Source organism: Physeter macrocephalus, chromosome 5 (assembly GCF_002837175.3).
Source record: "Physeter macrocephalus isolate SW-GA chromosome 5, ASM283717v5, whole genome shotgun sequence".
Lineage (NCBI taxonomy): Eukaryota > Metazoa > Chordata > Mammalia > Artiodactyla > Physeteridae > Physeter > Physeter macrocephalus.
This window is the reverse complement of record NC_041218.1, coordinates 45,161,627-45,177,079: the sequence shown is the minus strand read 5'-3', so window position 1 is coordinate 45,177,079 and position 15,453 is coordinate 45,161,627. Positions and strand designations below refer to the sequence as shown.

The window sequence follows — 15,453 nt, the reverse complement described above, 5'->3', positions numbered from 1 at the left end:
ATTTAAATAAAACCATTTTATTAGCTTGAAAAAGAGGAAGGAGGATGTGAAAAAGTACAGTGGAGTTTACAAAAATATCACATACTCTGAAACACTCGAAAAGCTCAAAGGAAAACAATTCAAGCAGTGAAGAATACGTTTTAATATCTGGGAATCTAAAGTCTTTTGTTACATATAGCCAAGTAGCCCAATTCCTCTCCACTCTCCACCCCCAAGTATGGCTCTTTTTGGAGCATTCATTCATGCTTAGTAGAAAAGGAAAGAAGAAGGAAAAACAAAAAAAAAAGGCAGTGTTAGTAGGTAAAGGAGTTAATCATCTTTCTCATGGTCTCTTCATTATTTTATTTATACAAATGAAAACAAAGAGTGATCAGAAATTTGCTAATGGCCAACTTTAGGACATAATTTTTAATAAGTAAACCTAATAGTTTACTAGATACTCTGCAAATTTCAATGACGATATTTCATTCTTCCTAATCCTCACTGGCAATCTGACCAGAATTTATCCTTACTCAAAGATAATCTCACATGAAGTGATACTGCAGTCCTAATAGAAAATCACTATCATTATATAAGTGTAAAGACTAAGGTATAAATGTCAGCATTCTGGCGCTATTCTAAGGAAGACATTGAAAATTAGGGCAGGATATTTTTAAACCAATAGGCTTGTAAACCTATACTTGGTATATAAACTTCTGGCTTTGCCAGCAGTCATCTGTTGCAGATGCTTCAAGAGAAGAGTTGCTGAAAAAACACATCAAGTGTAGAAGACATGTTCAAACATAGAAAATATTACCCTTGAACTATGAACTCTCTACTAAGAAAGTTCTGAAGTTTTAAGTATTTGGAACCTTTAAATGTGGACTGGAAAATGTGGAAACTGGAAAATAATTACTGTGTGTTCTTTCACTGTGAGGTTAAGGTCTCTACTGTAACAGTGTTCATTACAAGGAACACGTAGGACAAAGCTAAAGACTGAAGCAAGAGGTAAGAAGAACTTCACTTGCATAGCACAAACTTGATAACTGAAAGTTTTAGCTATCGTGGTATTTTATTCTGAGATGATTCTCTTTACACCTTGAAGTTATTTACAAATCAAAATGACTGAAAATTTCTATATCTACATGAAAAAAATTTACTTGCCTTTATACAAGTTTTAAAGTATCTATTTGAATGCAAATTGAATACTTTTAAAGGCCCACTTGACTGTCTTATGGGAAAGTGAAAAAAGATTAAATTCATTGATATTCTTAGCTTAAAAAGTTGTGATTCTGCTTTAAGCTTGATACTTTTAGAAATATTTAAATTACACAATAAATTAATGAAATTTTGAATGGTAAACTGTATACTACTTACATAAGAAAGGGTATGCATTACTACAGTATGGACAGTGTATTAGCAACAGTCCTAAATATCTTACTACACATCTCCAGCAACATATATTACTTGTCCTAAGCTTGGGTTTTTAATAATGACACTTTTTTAGGGTGATTAGCACATGGAAAATCAAACTATAAGTTCCTTATTTGTATAACATTATAAAATCAATTTCTTGGGGGCATGTAAAGAAGTCTCCCTAATTAGATTTTCAAGGTAGCAGTGAAAAAAAAATACACAAACTGGAAAATGAAACTTTCTCTTGATACAGACAGAAAACAAAAATGAAACTGAATAGCAAAAGGTGGGAGGGTAAGAGAAGGTGGTAGAAGAAAAGAAAATAGATTTCAAAGGCCAGTTATTTAAAAGTTGGCAATTTATACCAATTTTCTTAAATAGTAAAATGTGGCTTCTCAGTCAGAATTTTGTAGATACTTATGAAAATACACCATTTCAAAGCTTAGATTTATTCATCTATCCTCCCCACCTCCACTAACCTAATAGCTAATAGTGTTTTTCAAGATGAGTAAACCAAGGCACATAGAAAGTAGATAATTTATACTGATTACCCTTAGAATACTCTGATTTCCTCTGTCCTTGAATATGTCCTAGAACAACAGCATAGGTAGTAAGCAGTCTCCAGAGATGCAGGGCTTGGATATAGGCTGCCAATAAAAACCAAGTAAACTACTTTAAGAAATGGTCTGCTGCATTAGCTAACTATAAAAAATAAGGTAAGTTCAAGTATTTAAATCTAAGTTAACTACAACGTTCTAAGCTATTATGGTGATATATATGTTTGAATCTTAATTTTCCATATACAATGTGTTATAATCCTTACTGACAGTAATCCAGCTTTTATTAATTTATAAAACAAACCAGTATTAAACCCATTCCAAGATATACTGGATAAGGCTTATGGGCACAAAATAAAAATAAATTATCTTTATTACTAGCCATAATAAATAGTTCCTAATCCTAGGTACACAAAGCATGTGGCTATCAGCAAAACTGAGTCACACAACAACTAATGAACAACAAAATTGGATCTTTTTTCCCCTTGAAAAGAGATTTCTGAGGGTACTTTACTTTTCCTTAACATCAATGTGTGAAACAATAAGCTCTTTTTTTTTTAAACAATAAGTTCTTAAAATTGGATCCTACAAATTATAATTTCTGAGACTCAAGACACTGCAAAGTTTTACATATTAATCTTTGCAAACTATAAAGAAGTTTTACATTATACAGGATCATTCTGTTTTTATTTCCTTAATTTGGATGTTTAAATGCCTAAAATTTCAGTAAGATACAGAATCAAATAAGAATCAGATAAAGTTAAACAAGAGAAACTCATTTTTACACGAACTGTACACACTTACCCTGAAGGTAACCGGACAAGCTACCGCAGCAAAAGAAAATTCTTCCTGTCTGAGGAGTACTAATATAGCACAAGGTGCAGCTGAGGGCGGTTCCAAAAGCCTTGGCTAATAAGCTCTATGCAAAAACAGTCTTGTGACGCATCACTACACAGTGCTTTATTATGCTCTGGGTGACAGGCTTGCTAGCTCTGAGTTAGTCACCAGTCAGTCTACAGAACATGATCAAATAAAATAATGTGGCAGTTAAGAGAAGGTAAATCTGTACTATTAGAGCACTGCCAACTTGCTCTGCAAAGAAAAAAGGAACCTCAACAGTAACACTTAGAAACACTCTCTTCCTCATGTGTTTTTTGGCTGTCAGCGTACTTGTAGTATGTGTACTTTTCTGTATGAATATTATATATCAATACAAAGTGAAAAAGAGTAGGTCGTGGTTGCCAGGGGCTGGAGGAGGGGAGAGCGGGGAGCTCTTGCTCAACGGGTACAGAGTTTCAGTCTGGAAGATAAAAAGAGTTCTGGAGATGGATGGTGGTGGTGGTTTCACAACGACGTCAATGTACTTAATGCCATCGAACTGTACACTCAAAAACAGTTAAAGTGGTAAACTGTTATGTATGTTTTACAGTTTTAAAAAGATTAGTTCATTTAAGACATGTGAAAAAAACATGATGCATAAAAGTGTGGTCAGTAAGATGTTAACAGTCTTTATTGCAAGGCAGTGGGATTTAAAGTGACTTTTATGTTTTTCTTCCTATTTTCCTACACTGTAAATTTCAACAAGACCATGCATAGATCTACTAAAAAATCTGAACACAATGAAAACTAATTTTTATGGTTAAAAAAATTGAAAAAAGTTCCCTTCCTGCTGGAAATGAAAGCAAACTGTTGTGAAAAGAAATATTTTTAACCTTTAAAGAAAAATCAGTCTTGTTTTCAAACTGAGTAGTAGGATTAAATATGCTGATACCATGTGGCAGAGCTTGATACATAAGTTATGCTACGGGCTCTGGGAAGCTTTATCATTAGACACTTGGCTATGCTACACTTACGTAAATAAATTTGTATATCAGCCTTCTCTCTTCTACGCTCAAGAGAAATCAAACCCACAAAACATTTCAGTAATCAAACTTTGTGAAGTGGCATTCGCTATTACAAACAACACAAAAACTTTTAAAATAGCTTTTAAAAAAGGCCACTAACAAATTATCCAAACTTGGTATCCTACCAAATGTTAAAAATTTGGCATTGCTATCTTATTTTAATAAGATGAGAAGACTGACAACATAACATTTCTCTTAGAGGAAAATCTTTTATATTCTAGTAATGGAGGCTCAAGGGTAACCAGGTGATCCATTTTGAAAACACCTCCTTATTATGTATGAATGTGATGAGTTAACTGTCCTTTAATATATTAATATGGTTAGTAATGATAAGAATTTTAAAGATATCTCTTTGAAACATGACTCCAGATAAATCATCTTCAACAAAAACAACAAAGAATGCTGGAGTTAGAGTTCCATAACCTTTTTGGAGGGGTATTTAGAAATATTATTAAAAGCTTTAGAAATATACATTCCCCTTGACACACCAATTTTATGTCCTAAGGAAATAAGACAGTACACAAAGATTTAGTTGCAAGGGTGTATATTGCAGGGCTGCTTTATAATACTGGGAAACTGTAAACAGCCTAAGTGCCCAGTATCTAAATGTTTATTAATACTGGAGAGGTGAATAAATTGGGGTAAACACATAAAAAATTATACAGTTCTCAAACATGATTATTATAAATAGCTAAAATTTATTGTATGTTTACTGTGTGCCAGATACTTTTAAGCACTTGACATACCTCATCTCATCTCATATTCATAACCCTAGAAGGTATGTGCTATTATTATCCTCATTTTAAAGGTGAATAAATTAAGGTTTATAGCTGGCAAGTAGCAGAAATGGATTCAAATTCAGGTCTCTGGGACTTCAGAATCCATGCCTGTAAATCACTATACAGTACTGCTCTGTGACATCAATATTTACATATATACTGAGACATACATGATCTACTATTGAGTGAAAAGAGTTATGAGAGTATCTATAGCAAAAGTCCAGTATGGGGGGAGAAATCTTTATATAAGCACAGGAAAGTCTAAAGTAGAATAAATAAGACAGTATAAGTAATGGGATTAAGGGGCCATTTTTATTTTCTGAGCTTCATAAAATAAATGAGTTCCTTGGGGAAAAAATGGCTTGTTAAAAATGATATAGTAGTAGAACTGATCATGTCCATAATTGGAAAAGAAAGTTAAAAAAGAAAAATCAGAACCAGTCAACATCATACGGATGGATTATTTTAAACAATATTTCTAAAGTAGAGACAGAAGCAAGGAATTCACCCAGTTTACCCTAAAACAAAACAAAATACTTTACAGCATGAAAACCAAGATGGCTAGTTTCTTATCAAGAGGGGTGTTTTGGTGTCTAAGGGATAGATGACTTTGGCTTTGATAGTGTTCTGTCCAGTTACTCTAAGGAGAGTGGAGAAGAGAGGAAATATGAGCATTGTTTCCTGACCACATATAGGGGACTTCTTCGGCCTTTCAATTCCATCTAGTAGGTGGGTATACGTGGTGGGGGTGGGATTGTGAACCTGGTGGGGTGTCCCTCTATGTCTAAATAAACGCGCATACCTTAATTTAAAAATAATGTATTACTAAAAAGTGCTAATGATCACCTGAGCCTCCAGCAAGTCAAAATCTTTTTGCAATAGTAACATCAAAGAACACTGATTACAGACCACCATAACAAATATGATAGCAATGAAAAAGTTTGAAATATTGCGGGAATTGCCAAAATGTGACACAGAGACATGAAGTGAGCAAATGCTGTAGGAAAAATGGTCCCGACAGACTTGCTTGATGCATGTTTGCCACAAACCTACAATTTGTAAAAAAAAAAAAAAATGCAATATCTGCAAAGTGCAATAAAACGAGGTATGCCTGTGTAATTTAATCAGTAAAACCTTAAGAGAAAGATAATACTTCCCCCTTCATTATAGGTAAGGAATCTAATGTCTGGGAGAAGTCACTTGCTACTTACATACATGAGCTGGAAGACTTTTTTTCTTTATCAGCACTGTTTCTAGGCAATATTATAAACATAACACTTACATGAGAGGGCTAAAGATGTGTATGATAAGAGTAATGTTTTGAAACTGTGCCATAGAAAAGGAACAAGGACACAAGCAAAGTACTGAATGAAAGAAAATGAATTTTGTTTCAAATAGCTCTAGGATCCTCTTTTTTTTTGAGAGGAGACATAAAGGATCCAGGAATAAAAGAAGTCATAAAGGCAGTCTCTTTAGCAGCACAGTGGACTTTCATCTCTGGACACAATGACTGGGCCTTGTTGCCTTGGAGCTTATTCACTGTCATAGAAACAAAAATTACTCATATCACTCCTGATGCAAACTCTAAACCTGAAACTGATATGCCAAAAGCAAAGAATCATACAGGACTCAAATATTTGGCAGATTTTTCTCTCCTTATAACACTGAAACTGGCTGTCTTTATCAACGGAGAAAGGGATATTCATTTGTACTTCAGAGTAACTTGTTACAACTTTTAGATACCATCAATTTTCAATTAACTTGAAAAGCTAAAAATGATCACTTCATATTTTGCCATCAAAAAAGTTTCTCAAAATTTTGAAATAATGAAAAAACAAAAAAGTCCACACAAAATCTATCAGTTTAAATCTTAATAACTTATTAATTGATTTTGCCTTTAATCTTTGGGCAGGGAGTAAAGGGAATAAAGGTATTATATTAATTAATAGTTATATATGAAAAAAATCATTTCATAATCCCACATAAAACCTGTGATATGTAGTTATTTCTCAATAATCCAATCTATGACTTAACTACTAACTCACAGTTAATTTACCATAATCCAATTACCATTTCTCTGTGGAATGTATTTTTAAACTTCACTCTGAACTTGACACCCTAGGAAGTTATTCCAAACCAAACAATAAAGTCATATAAGGAAGACAATTCAGTAGGAGGTGAGATGTAATACTCTCTATAAGGACTCTTGCCAAACTTGTTCCTGCTAATTGTTGCATGATGTAAATAGAAAGACCATTTTTTTAAACATGCAAAACACCTGTCTAGGCATTTGACTTCCCTGAAAACTTCTCGGAAAAAGACAACAGTCAACTAACTTTAAAAGTGTGACTGTTCAAAATAAAATTGAAACAAGGTGATATAAATGTTTATATTAATATGGTTTAAAATGTTTAAGGAGCAAAAACAGAGATGAAAACAATGAATTATTACATGTTGGGGAAATGAATAGCAAGTAAAGATTTTCTCATAAGTTTTTCTCTCATTTAAAATAATTCCAAAGACTTATCCTATTAGGTGACTGTTAGCAAAGTTGATTGCTGCATTTATGAATTTACACACATATATATAAACTGAGGAAAACCTATGGTTCTAATCTCAAAACATTTCTTAAAAACTCTATGCAGGGCTTCCCTGGTGGTGCAGTAGTTAGGAATCTGCCTGCCAATGCAGGGGACACAGGTTCAAGCCCTGGTCTGGGAGGATCCCACATGCCTTGGAGCAACTAAGCCCACATGCCACAACTGCTGAGCCTGTGCTCTAGAGCCGGAGCTCTGCAACGAGAGAGGCCACAGCAGTGGGAGGCCCGTGGGCACCGCAACGAAGAGTAGCCCCTGCTTGCCCGAAGACCCAATGCAGACAAAAATAAATAAATAAAATAAATAAATGTATATATTTTAAAAATACATCTTTGTTGATATGTATACATTTAAAAAAAACTCTATGCAAAAATCTAGGATTGAGTAACTTAATTTTCAGAAACTCAAATGAAGTTCTTGGACACAGTCTATATCTTTTTACTTTCTTATTTAAAAAGTAATAAATTCTGTAAACTCCTTTAGAGGAAATGACATTTGTCTTGCAATAAGTAGGTCAAGTTCAAGAAAATCTGATGTAAGACAGTACCATGAATGAAGGAAGTCTTTCCTAACTCTCAAATGTACTATGTTCTAATCTTTCAAGATGCTTAGCACTGAAATTTGTTCCTATTTTATTATATCTGGATTTCTGTGCCTGAAATGCAACAAGAAGAAAAACTTTTGTTTTAATTTTGGACTCCTTCCACATCACAAAGTTGGCATTCTATATGTTGAAAAGAAACAGTATTGTTTAGGATTGCTATTTTGATATGGGTTATAATAAAAATGGTAAAAAAGTTATGTTATTAATGGCTTTTATTATTGATGTATTATATCCAGTACATCTAAAAGGAGAGTACAAAGACAACTTAATATCCCTTCTTCTTGCTATGCTAAATAAACTCACTTAAAAAGTAATAAGGTAAGAAAACAATGAAAATTACTGAGATTCAAGTTCATAAACTAATAACTTGTAGCAAAGAATTATTTGAAATTATATGGATGATATCAGCAGTTGATAACTTGAGTTTTTAAAGTATTACATAGAAGAAAACACAAAATATAACCCTTTCAAAACCTCTCTGAATCTTAATAAACTCAACATAGTAAACCAAAGTAATTAATTTAATCTTAGAAAAGTTTTGATAACATATAGTACATTCAATAATGGAATGTGTGACACAGAAACCACATTTATGGTTACCAAAGGGGAAAGGGCTGGGGGGGAGGGATAAATTAGAAGTTTGGGATCAGCAGACAAACTACTATATATAAAATAAACAAGATCCTACTGTATAGCACAGGGAACTATATTCAATATCTTGTAATAAACTAATGGAAAAGAATCTGAAAAAGAATATCTTTATCTATCTATCCATAAATAAATATATCTGAATCACTTTGCTGTACACCAGAAACTAACACAACATTGTAAATCAACTATACTTCAATAAACCAAACCAAACCAAACTGAAACCAACAATGGAATGTGTGCTCATTAGAACAGAACTTATAAAAATAAGTTTATTAGAAAATGGCCTTCAAAAAGCTTTGTGGTCAAGTTTTATACTTGTGAGCTCTTTCAAACTTTAACAGCTCCCATGCTAGATAAACTATAACACATAAAAAGAAGTTAACTACCCAGTTCTATTTATGAACTAACTAGTATAAAACCCTGAAACAAATGTCTCTCAAAAAGAGACAAAAAGAGAAAAGATACCTAATTTCACTTATGAATACACATAACAAAAGTTTTAAATAATAAACCAGTGACAGGGTGGGATAGGGAGGATGGGAGGGAGATGCAAGAGGGAGGAGATATGGGGATATATGTATATGTATAGCTGATTCACTTTATTATAAAGCAGAAAAAAAAAAACAACAAACCCAGTAACAAACTAAATTCAATAGTAAAATAATCATCTGACATGACTGAATCAAATATATTCCAAAGATCAAGTAATAGTTTTCAAAGAGAAATGATAGGATCACAGGTGATTGTATTTTCTTCTTCATACTCTTTGGTATTTTCTAAATTTTCTATAATGAATAATATCTTATACCTAGAAGAAAACAAAGATTATTTTTTAAAAGTTACATGTCCTAAAATAAAAGAAAGTGAAAGTGTGTATAATGTTACTACATCTTTAGAAGAAATGGACATGGCATATATTAAGTAATATTTATGAAGGTAAAATGAAAATTATCTATTGGGGCAAAATCATAATGCCTTACTATTTTTTTCTGTAGTTAGCCTTCCTCATTCTATGGCTGGGAGGGTAAACTAGTGAGTAAGTTATACAAACTATTTAATGCTATATTCTCCTCCTACTCTGGTTATCGAATGAAGTCATAATGCGTAAATGAGGAGTCATGTGCAAATCAAGGTTAGTAAAACATTCTAAAGAATTAGTACATTGGCTTAACGAAGCCATTTAAAGGTTTGAAAAGGAGGGTCAATTTAGACTACTCAAAAATGGAAGTGAAACAAAAAAACTTGGAAAAATATATTTCTAACATACTCTCATGGTTGAAAGTCATTTTATAAAAGCCCTTGCAAATCAAGAAAAAGAACTCAGATGGTTCAGAAAAGAAGAAAATAAGTGGCCAATTTTTTAAAAAGTTCAACTTCAAAAGTAAAGAAATAATACTTCTTTAAAAAGCTATCATTTGGCAAAGATCAGAAAAAAAAAAAAGATATCTACTCCCAGGAAAACACGGAGCTAGGTACTTAAATATACTGTTGGTGAAAATATAAATTGGTACAACCTTTTCAGAGGGTAACCCCTGGCAGCACATTCAAAAGGCTTTGATCAAGCAATTCCATTTAAACAATCATGGACATGCACAGATGCTACAAGAATGTTCACTGATCCATTATTTATCATAACGGAAAGTGAGAAACAATCTAAATGTTCACCAATGAAGAACTTGCTAAATAATTAATGATATCCGTATATAATACCAAAGACAATATAGTCATTAAAATAAGTATAAGTTTATTAAGAAATAAATTAACAAGTTAAACATTGTTTTAACAAGTTAAAAACAATGTTATAGTATGGTTTCATTTGGGGAAAAATGATACTTAATAGTTATATGTACAGAAGGAGAAAGGAGTACATTTACTAAAATATGGGGGTTTTTAGGTGGTGAAAATTGCAGATTACTTTTTTTTGCTTATCTAGATTTTCTAATTTTATATCAGCATATACTTTACCAGAAATAAAAAGAGAAAGAATCAAAGGGAAAATTAAGTTTAAGATAGGTAAATAATTAAAAATGGAGAAATTCCTTGTAAAAAGCTGGATCTTAATTCAGATACTCATGAGTCCTTAATCATCAAAACTCCCCTAAAGCTGAATGAAATGATTGGAAATCCACACCTGTGGACCCCATGAGTTAATTTTGAAATATAGAATGAATCACATGATCTGTGCTTGCTTTAAGTATACTAGAGGGGACTCAAAAGTGAGTCAAACAGATACAGCGTTATCCTTTATAATAACTCATGTTTCTCATACAATTTTAGTGAAATTAAATCTCAGTGAAATTAAATCTCAGTAATTGTAAATGATATATGCCAAGCCTCCAAGTGTGCTACCCAGGTCAGCTGAACCATCTACAATTATGACAGCAGGCATGCAGGGATTGGGCTAGGTACTGTTTTCTAGAGGGCTAGGTACTCAGGTTAAAAACTGTTGCTCAGAATTTGGCATAATGCTGGACATTCCTCATTCCCAATCTTTTTAACTTGAAGGAAGATATATGATAAAACTAGTCATTCAGTTTTTATCTCCAACTCTGAGAGCTCAAATGGAATACTGTTTAGAGATCATTTTTAAGTGCATTACTTAATATGAATAATATACTATATGAGAATATCATGTCTAAAATAAAGTTGGGAAAAGAATAGCTTTGTTTATTATATACACTGCATGTATATAATGTCTTTTTTAATCTTAATAACCCAGGTGGATATTAGAATAGTATACCGTTGGAATTCTCCCAAAGTGTAGTTATTTAAAACAAGTGAAATGAAAAATAACAACACAAAACCAGAACATATTCTAATATAATACCCTGAAGGAAACAGGGGGCAGGAGCGTTTTTAGGTGAATCTTCTCCACTCTAGAGAACTGGAAACTAAGGCTTACAAAAGTGAAATCTGTCCAGGGCTAAACCATTAGAATGTGGCAGTGCTGAGATCTGAACCAAGGATTTACCAACTACTAAACTCAAACATCTATTACATGACCCCATTCCCTTACAAGATTATCTAGTGGTCAGATCACAGATTAACATAACTTGTTAAAGAAAGAAAATACTGTGTTTCTTTACTAGATAAACCACAATATTTATATTATGCAGAGAAAAACAGAACAATAATTATGGATCAGTAGATAGAGTTCCTTCTCCTGCCAAAACTAGGAACACGTGACAATATCATGCATGGTACACAGTTGTGCACAAGACAAAATAGAATATTTAATTAGCTTTAGAAAGACAAAATTTTTAAAGATTAGCAACACAACAACACCTTACTAAAGAAGTAATTCTCATTCCCAACTGGAAGCATGCATTACTCAAAAGCTTCAGAGAGAGCTATAATCAGACTGAATGCTGGCTCTGCTATTTATTAGCTAAGTTCCTAAGCAAACTGATAGAAAATTACAATAATTACCAGCTGTACTGTGTTTTAAGGATTAAATTAGGTAAACATGCAGGGCACACTTGGACATAAGTAGATACCTCAAAGTTTTAGTTGCTTTTCCCTGGTTACAAGATAACAAGGCAGTGCCAAATTAACCCAAATGGAAATCGGTTTCTAATTGTTTTCTAGTTCTAATGCAGTGTAGCCCCCTTTTCTCATAGGGAACTTCAGTGGGTTTTTTTGTAACATTTCACTATGCTTTAAAGCTAGGTTAGGTTCTCAAACTTTTCCTGTCTCCCTCTATCAAAATCCATCGAGTGTCTTATTCCCTTAGAGAATGAGAACGCTAGAACGCTAATGGTGTGTGTGACTGACAGAGAAATCAAGATAAACTGACAAACTGTTCATGGGGCAAGACTGTATAATAACATGATGATTTTTTTGATGGTGTATTCAGAACCCAGACTCTGAGTGGGACATTTGAGGTAAGGTAAATGAGAGGGCTGTGCCACAAGGCTTCAGAGGAGATACAACAGAGGCAGGAAGGATGTTGCAGGAACCCACATCATGTTAAACCTCTGACCGTCTACTTCCACCTAATTATAAGCAGGAACTTGCCAAACAAATTAAGCAACCCTCCAATCAACTGCTAAACAACTTTGTAATCTATTAGTACCTTGAAAATGAAGAACATATGTTGAAAAAAAGTAGACAAATGGCATTTACATTTATAATGGCAGAATACTGTCATACTTGGTTTAAATTTCATAGGTTAATGGTTTTTAGGAGAGGAAAAAATTTTTCTATCCTTCTAGATTCTTGCCTGAGATCCCCCGTACTAAAAAGACAGATTAACAGAAAAAAAATTTTTCGTACCTACAAGAACTCCTACGAAGATATGAGACCCAAAGACAGCCAGCCAATTGAGGCTTATATACCATACTGAGCTAAGGAGAAAGAGGTAGGAGTCTGGGGCTTTAAAGGGGAGGAAAGCAATTCACAGGAAGAGGGGAAGAGCAAACGTTTGGTAAACAAACATTTGTCCTGCTATGCAGATAAGTCTCTCAGATGAAAAATGTGATCTCTGGTAATAGCTCTCTTCCTGGTACAGGACCCCTTCTAAATTTTTAGGCAGTTAAGGAGGAGGTAAAAAGCCTTTCCTGAGTCGGCTGAGTCTTAACTGCCTTCAGCGCCAAATAATCCACATGCCAAAATGGCACATTTTGGGGTGGCATATTCTGTTCCCCTTCAGGTTTAAGAAATAGATGGTAAACATAAAAGTGCATTAATAAGAAAGGTAAATAGTTTAGAAATGTAGCACCGTGCCATAGCAGAGGGAGAAGTCTGCCATCTGCTGACAGAAAAACAGGATTGTATAATTTCCGATTGCTGTTTTTTTAAAGGGGGAAAACCTATCAGGTAAGGTTCACGACATTAGATTTCAAATAAGTTATTACATGAAGATATAAATTACAACCTATAATTAAAAGAAGAATAAAGAGTAAAATAGGATTTCAGATTGTCTGTATTTTTTTAAAAATAAATTTATTTATTTATTTTTGGTTGTGTTGGGTCTTCATTGCAGCATGCCGGCTTTCTCTACAACCTGGGGCTACTCTTCGTTGCGGTGTGCGGGCTTCTCCTTGCAGTGGCTTCCCTTGTGGCGGAGCACGGGCTCTAGGCACGCGGGCTTCAGTAGTTGTGGCGCGCGGGCTCAGGAGTTGTGGCTTGCGGGCTCTAGAGCGCAGGCTCAGTAGTTGTGGCACACGGACTTAGCTGCTCCACGGCATGTGGGATCTTCCCGGACCAGGGCTCGAACCCGTGTCCCCTGAATTGGCAGGCGGATTCTTAACCACTGCACCACCAGGGAAGTCTCTCTGTATGCTTATTAATTTAATAATAATTATTATTAATATTAATACATTATTAAATATTAATTTAATAATTATTTTAAAAACAAGTAAAAGGAATATATGGAAATGATTTAGCATAAATTATAGGGAACATTCAAACTGCTGTGAAAAATTAAGGATAACCCAAAACGCTTGGCAAAATTATAAAATCTGTGGGGGAGGGGAAGTGATTTTCCCTCTATCCTTCTAGGTTCCTGGCTGAGACTCCCCTGTAATAAAAGACAGATTGAGGAAAAACAGGTTGAATAACATATACAGTATACTTCCTGTATACATGAGAGATACCCAGGAAAACTGAGTTAACTCTCAAAATGGCCCAAGCCATCGCCTTAAAAACCATCTCTAGCTAAAGACAAAAGATGCTGGGCAGGGGAAAGCCAGGTTTTCAGGCAAAGCTCAGTAAATAAGGGTATGGTTGTCATGTGGAGTTAAGACCTTTAAGAGTTTCTATAGATTCAGTTGTTGCCCTCTTTCTGACAGAGAGAGGTAGACACCCCTACAAATGGAGATTTCCCTTATAAGTGTAAATTGTTCTTATCAAAGGGTAACTTCTGCTTGCTTTTCAGTTTCTCTTGTGTCAGCTGTTTTTTTAAAAAATAATCAGGCTAAAATAATCCTTAATGCCACAGAGGCATATTTTGGGGTTACAAATTCTGCTCCCTTTCAAATTCTGTAGATTTCACCTCTGCAATCCTCTGTCTGTCCTCCTCTTTCAACTGCTCCCACAGCAGTCTAGAGAGCAAAGTCATTCTCTTTACTCCAGGCTTATTTTAATTCCTGCTCATCCAGAGTGGTAGGTTTGCCACCCCAAGGTGTACCTCTTTGGCATAAAGATTATTTTGAGATGATTATTTCAAAGAAACAGCAGACACAGGAGAAGCTCTGAAAACAGAGTAGAAATTACCTTTTTGTAATGGAAATTTACATTTATGAAGGACATCTCCATTTGTGTGTCTCCCTTTGTACCAGAAAGAGAAGATGAGTAAAGCACAAGAAACATATTAATGGAGAATGCACTTAAACTTGTGTATCAACCCTAGGTCAGGCTTGCCATACTCTTCTTCTGCCGCAACTCTTAAGAGGCTCCCACACCGTTCTTTTGTCTTTAGCTTTAGATGGTATAATTCTAAGGCATCCAGGAGTTACTCATTTTCCCCTGGTATCACCCATGTGTACATGTTAATGAACTTCTGTTTGTTTTTCTCTTGTTAGTTTGTCTTGTTATGGGGTCCCCAGTGGAGAATTTAGAAAGGTGGAGGGAAAATTATTTTTTCCTCCCCTATACTTCTCTCCTCCTGATCCTAGTAATGCTAATTCAGTGTACCTCAGCTACCAGGTTATTCATACTAAAATGCATTCCAGATCTTATTTATTTTAGAAAAACAAACTCAAAGGCTCTTTAGCAAATTAATTACAAACACCTGATAATAAAGATGCTTCTCCAGGGCTTCCCTGGTGGCGCAGTGGTTGAGAGTCCGCCTGCTGATGCAGGGGACGCGGGTTTGTGCCCGGTCCAGGAGGATCCCGCAGGCCGCGGAGCGGCTGGGCCCGTGGGCCGTGGCTGCTGGGCCTGCGCGTCCGGAGCCTGCGCTCCGCAACGGGAGAGGCCACAACCGTGAGAGGCCCGCATACGGCAAAAAAAAAAAAAAAAAAA

The 15,453-nt window shown here is 34.5% G+C and overlaps 1 protein-coding gene across 5 annotated transcripts in view; it reads right to left on the bottom strand.

The window, feature by feature from the left end:
- The window catches only part of NT5C3A (5'-nucleotidase, cytosolic IIIA), a 41,890-nt gene that overhangs the window by 17,461 nt on the left and 8,976 nt on the right, over positions 1-15,453 (bottom strand). The window contains exons 1-2 of one of the 5 annotated variants that reach the window (XM_028489907.2): positions 2,757-2,808; positions 1,947-2,042 (exon numbers count right to left, since the gene is read on the bottom strand). The exons of 3 other annotated variants lie outside the window; for them this stretch is intronic. The gene's annotated coding sequence lies outside the window, so the exon portion shown is untranslated. Of the gene's footprint in view, positions 1-1,946; positions 2,043-2,756; positions 2,809-15,453 lie in introns of those variants that run through there. One more of the 5 variants, XM_007113088.3, reaches the window with a different exon arrangement.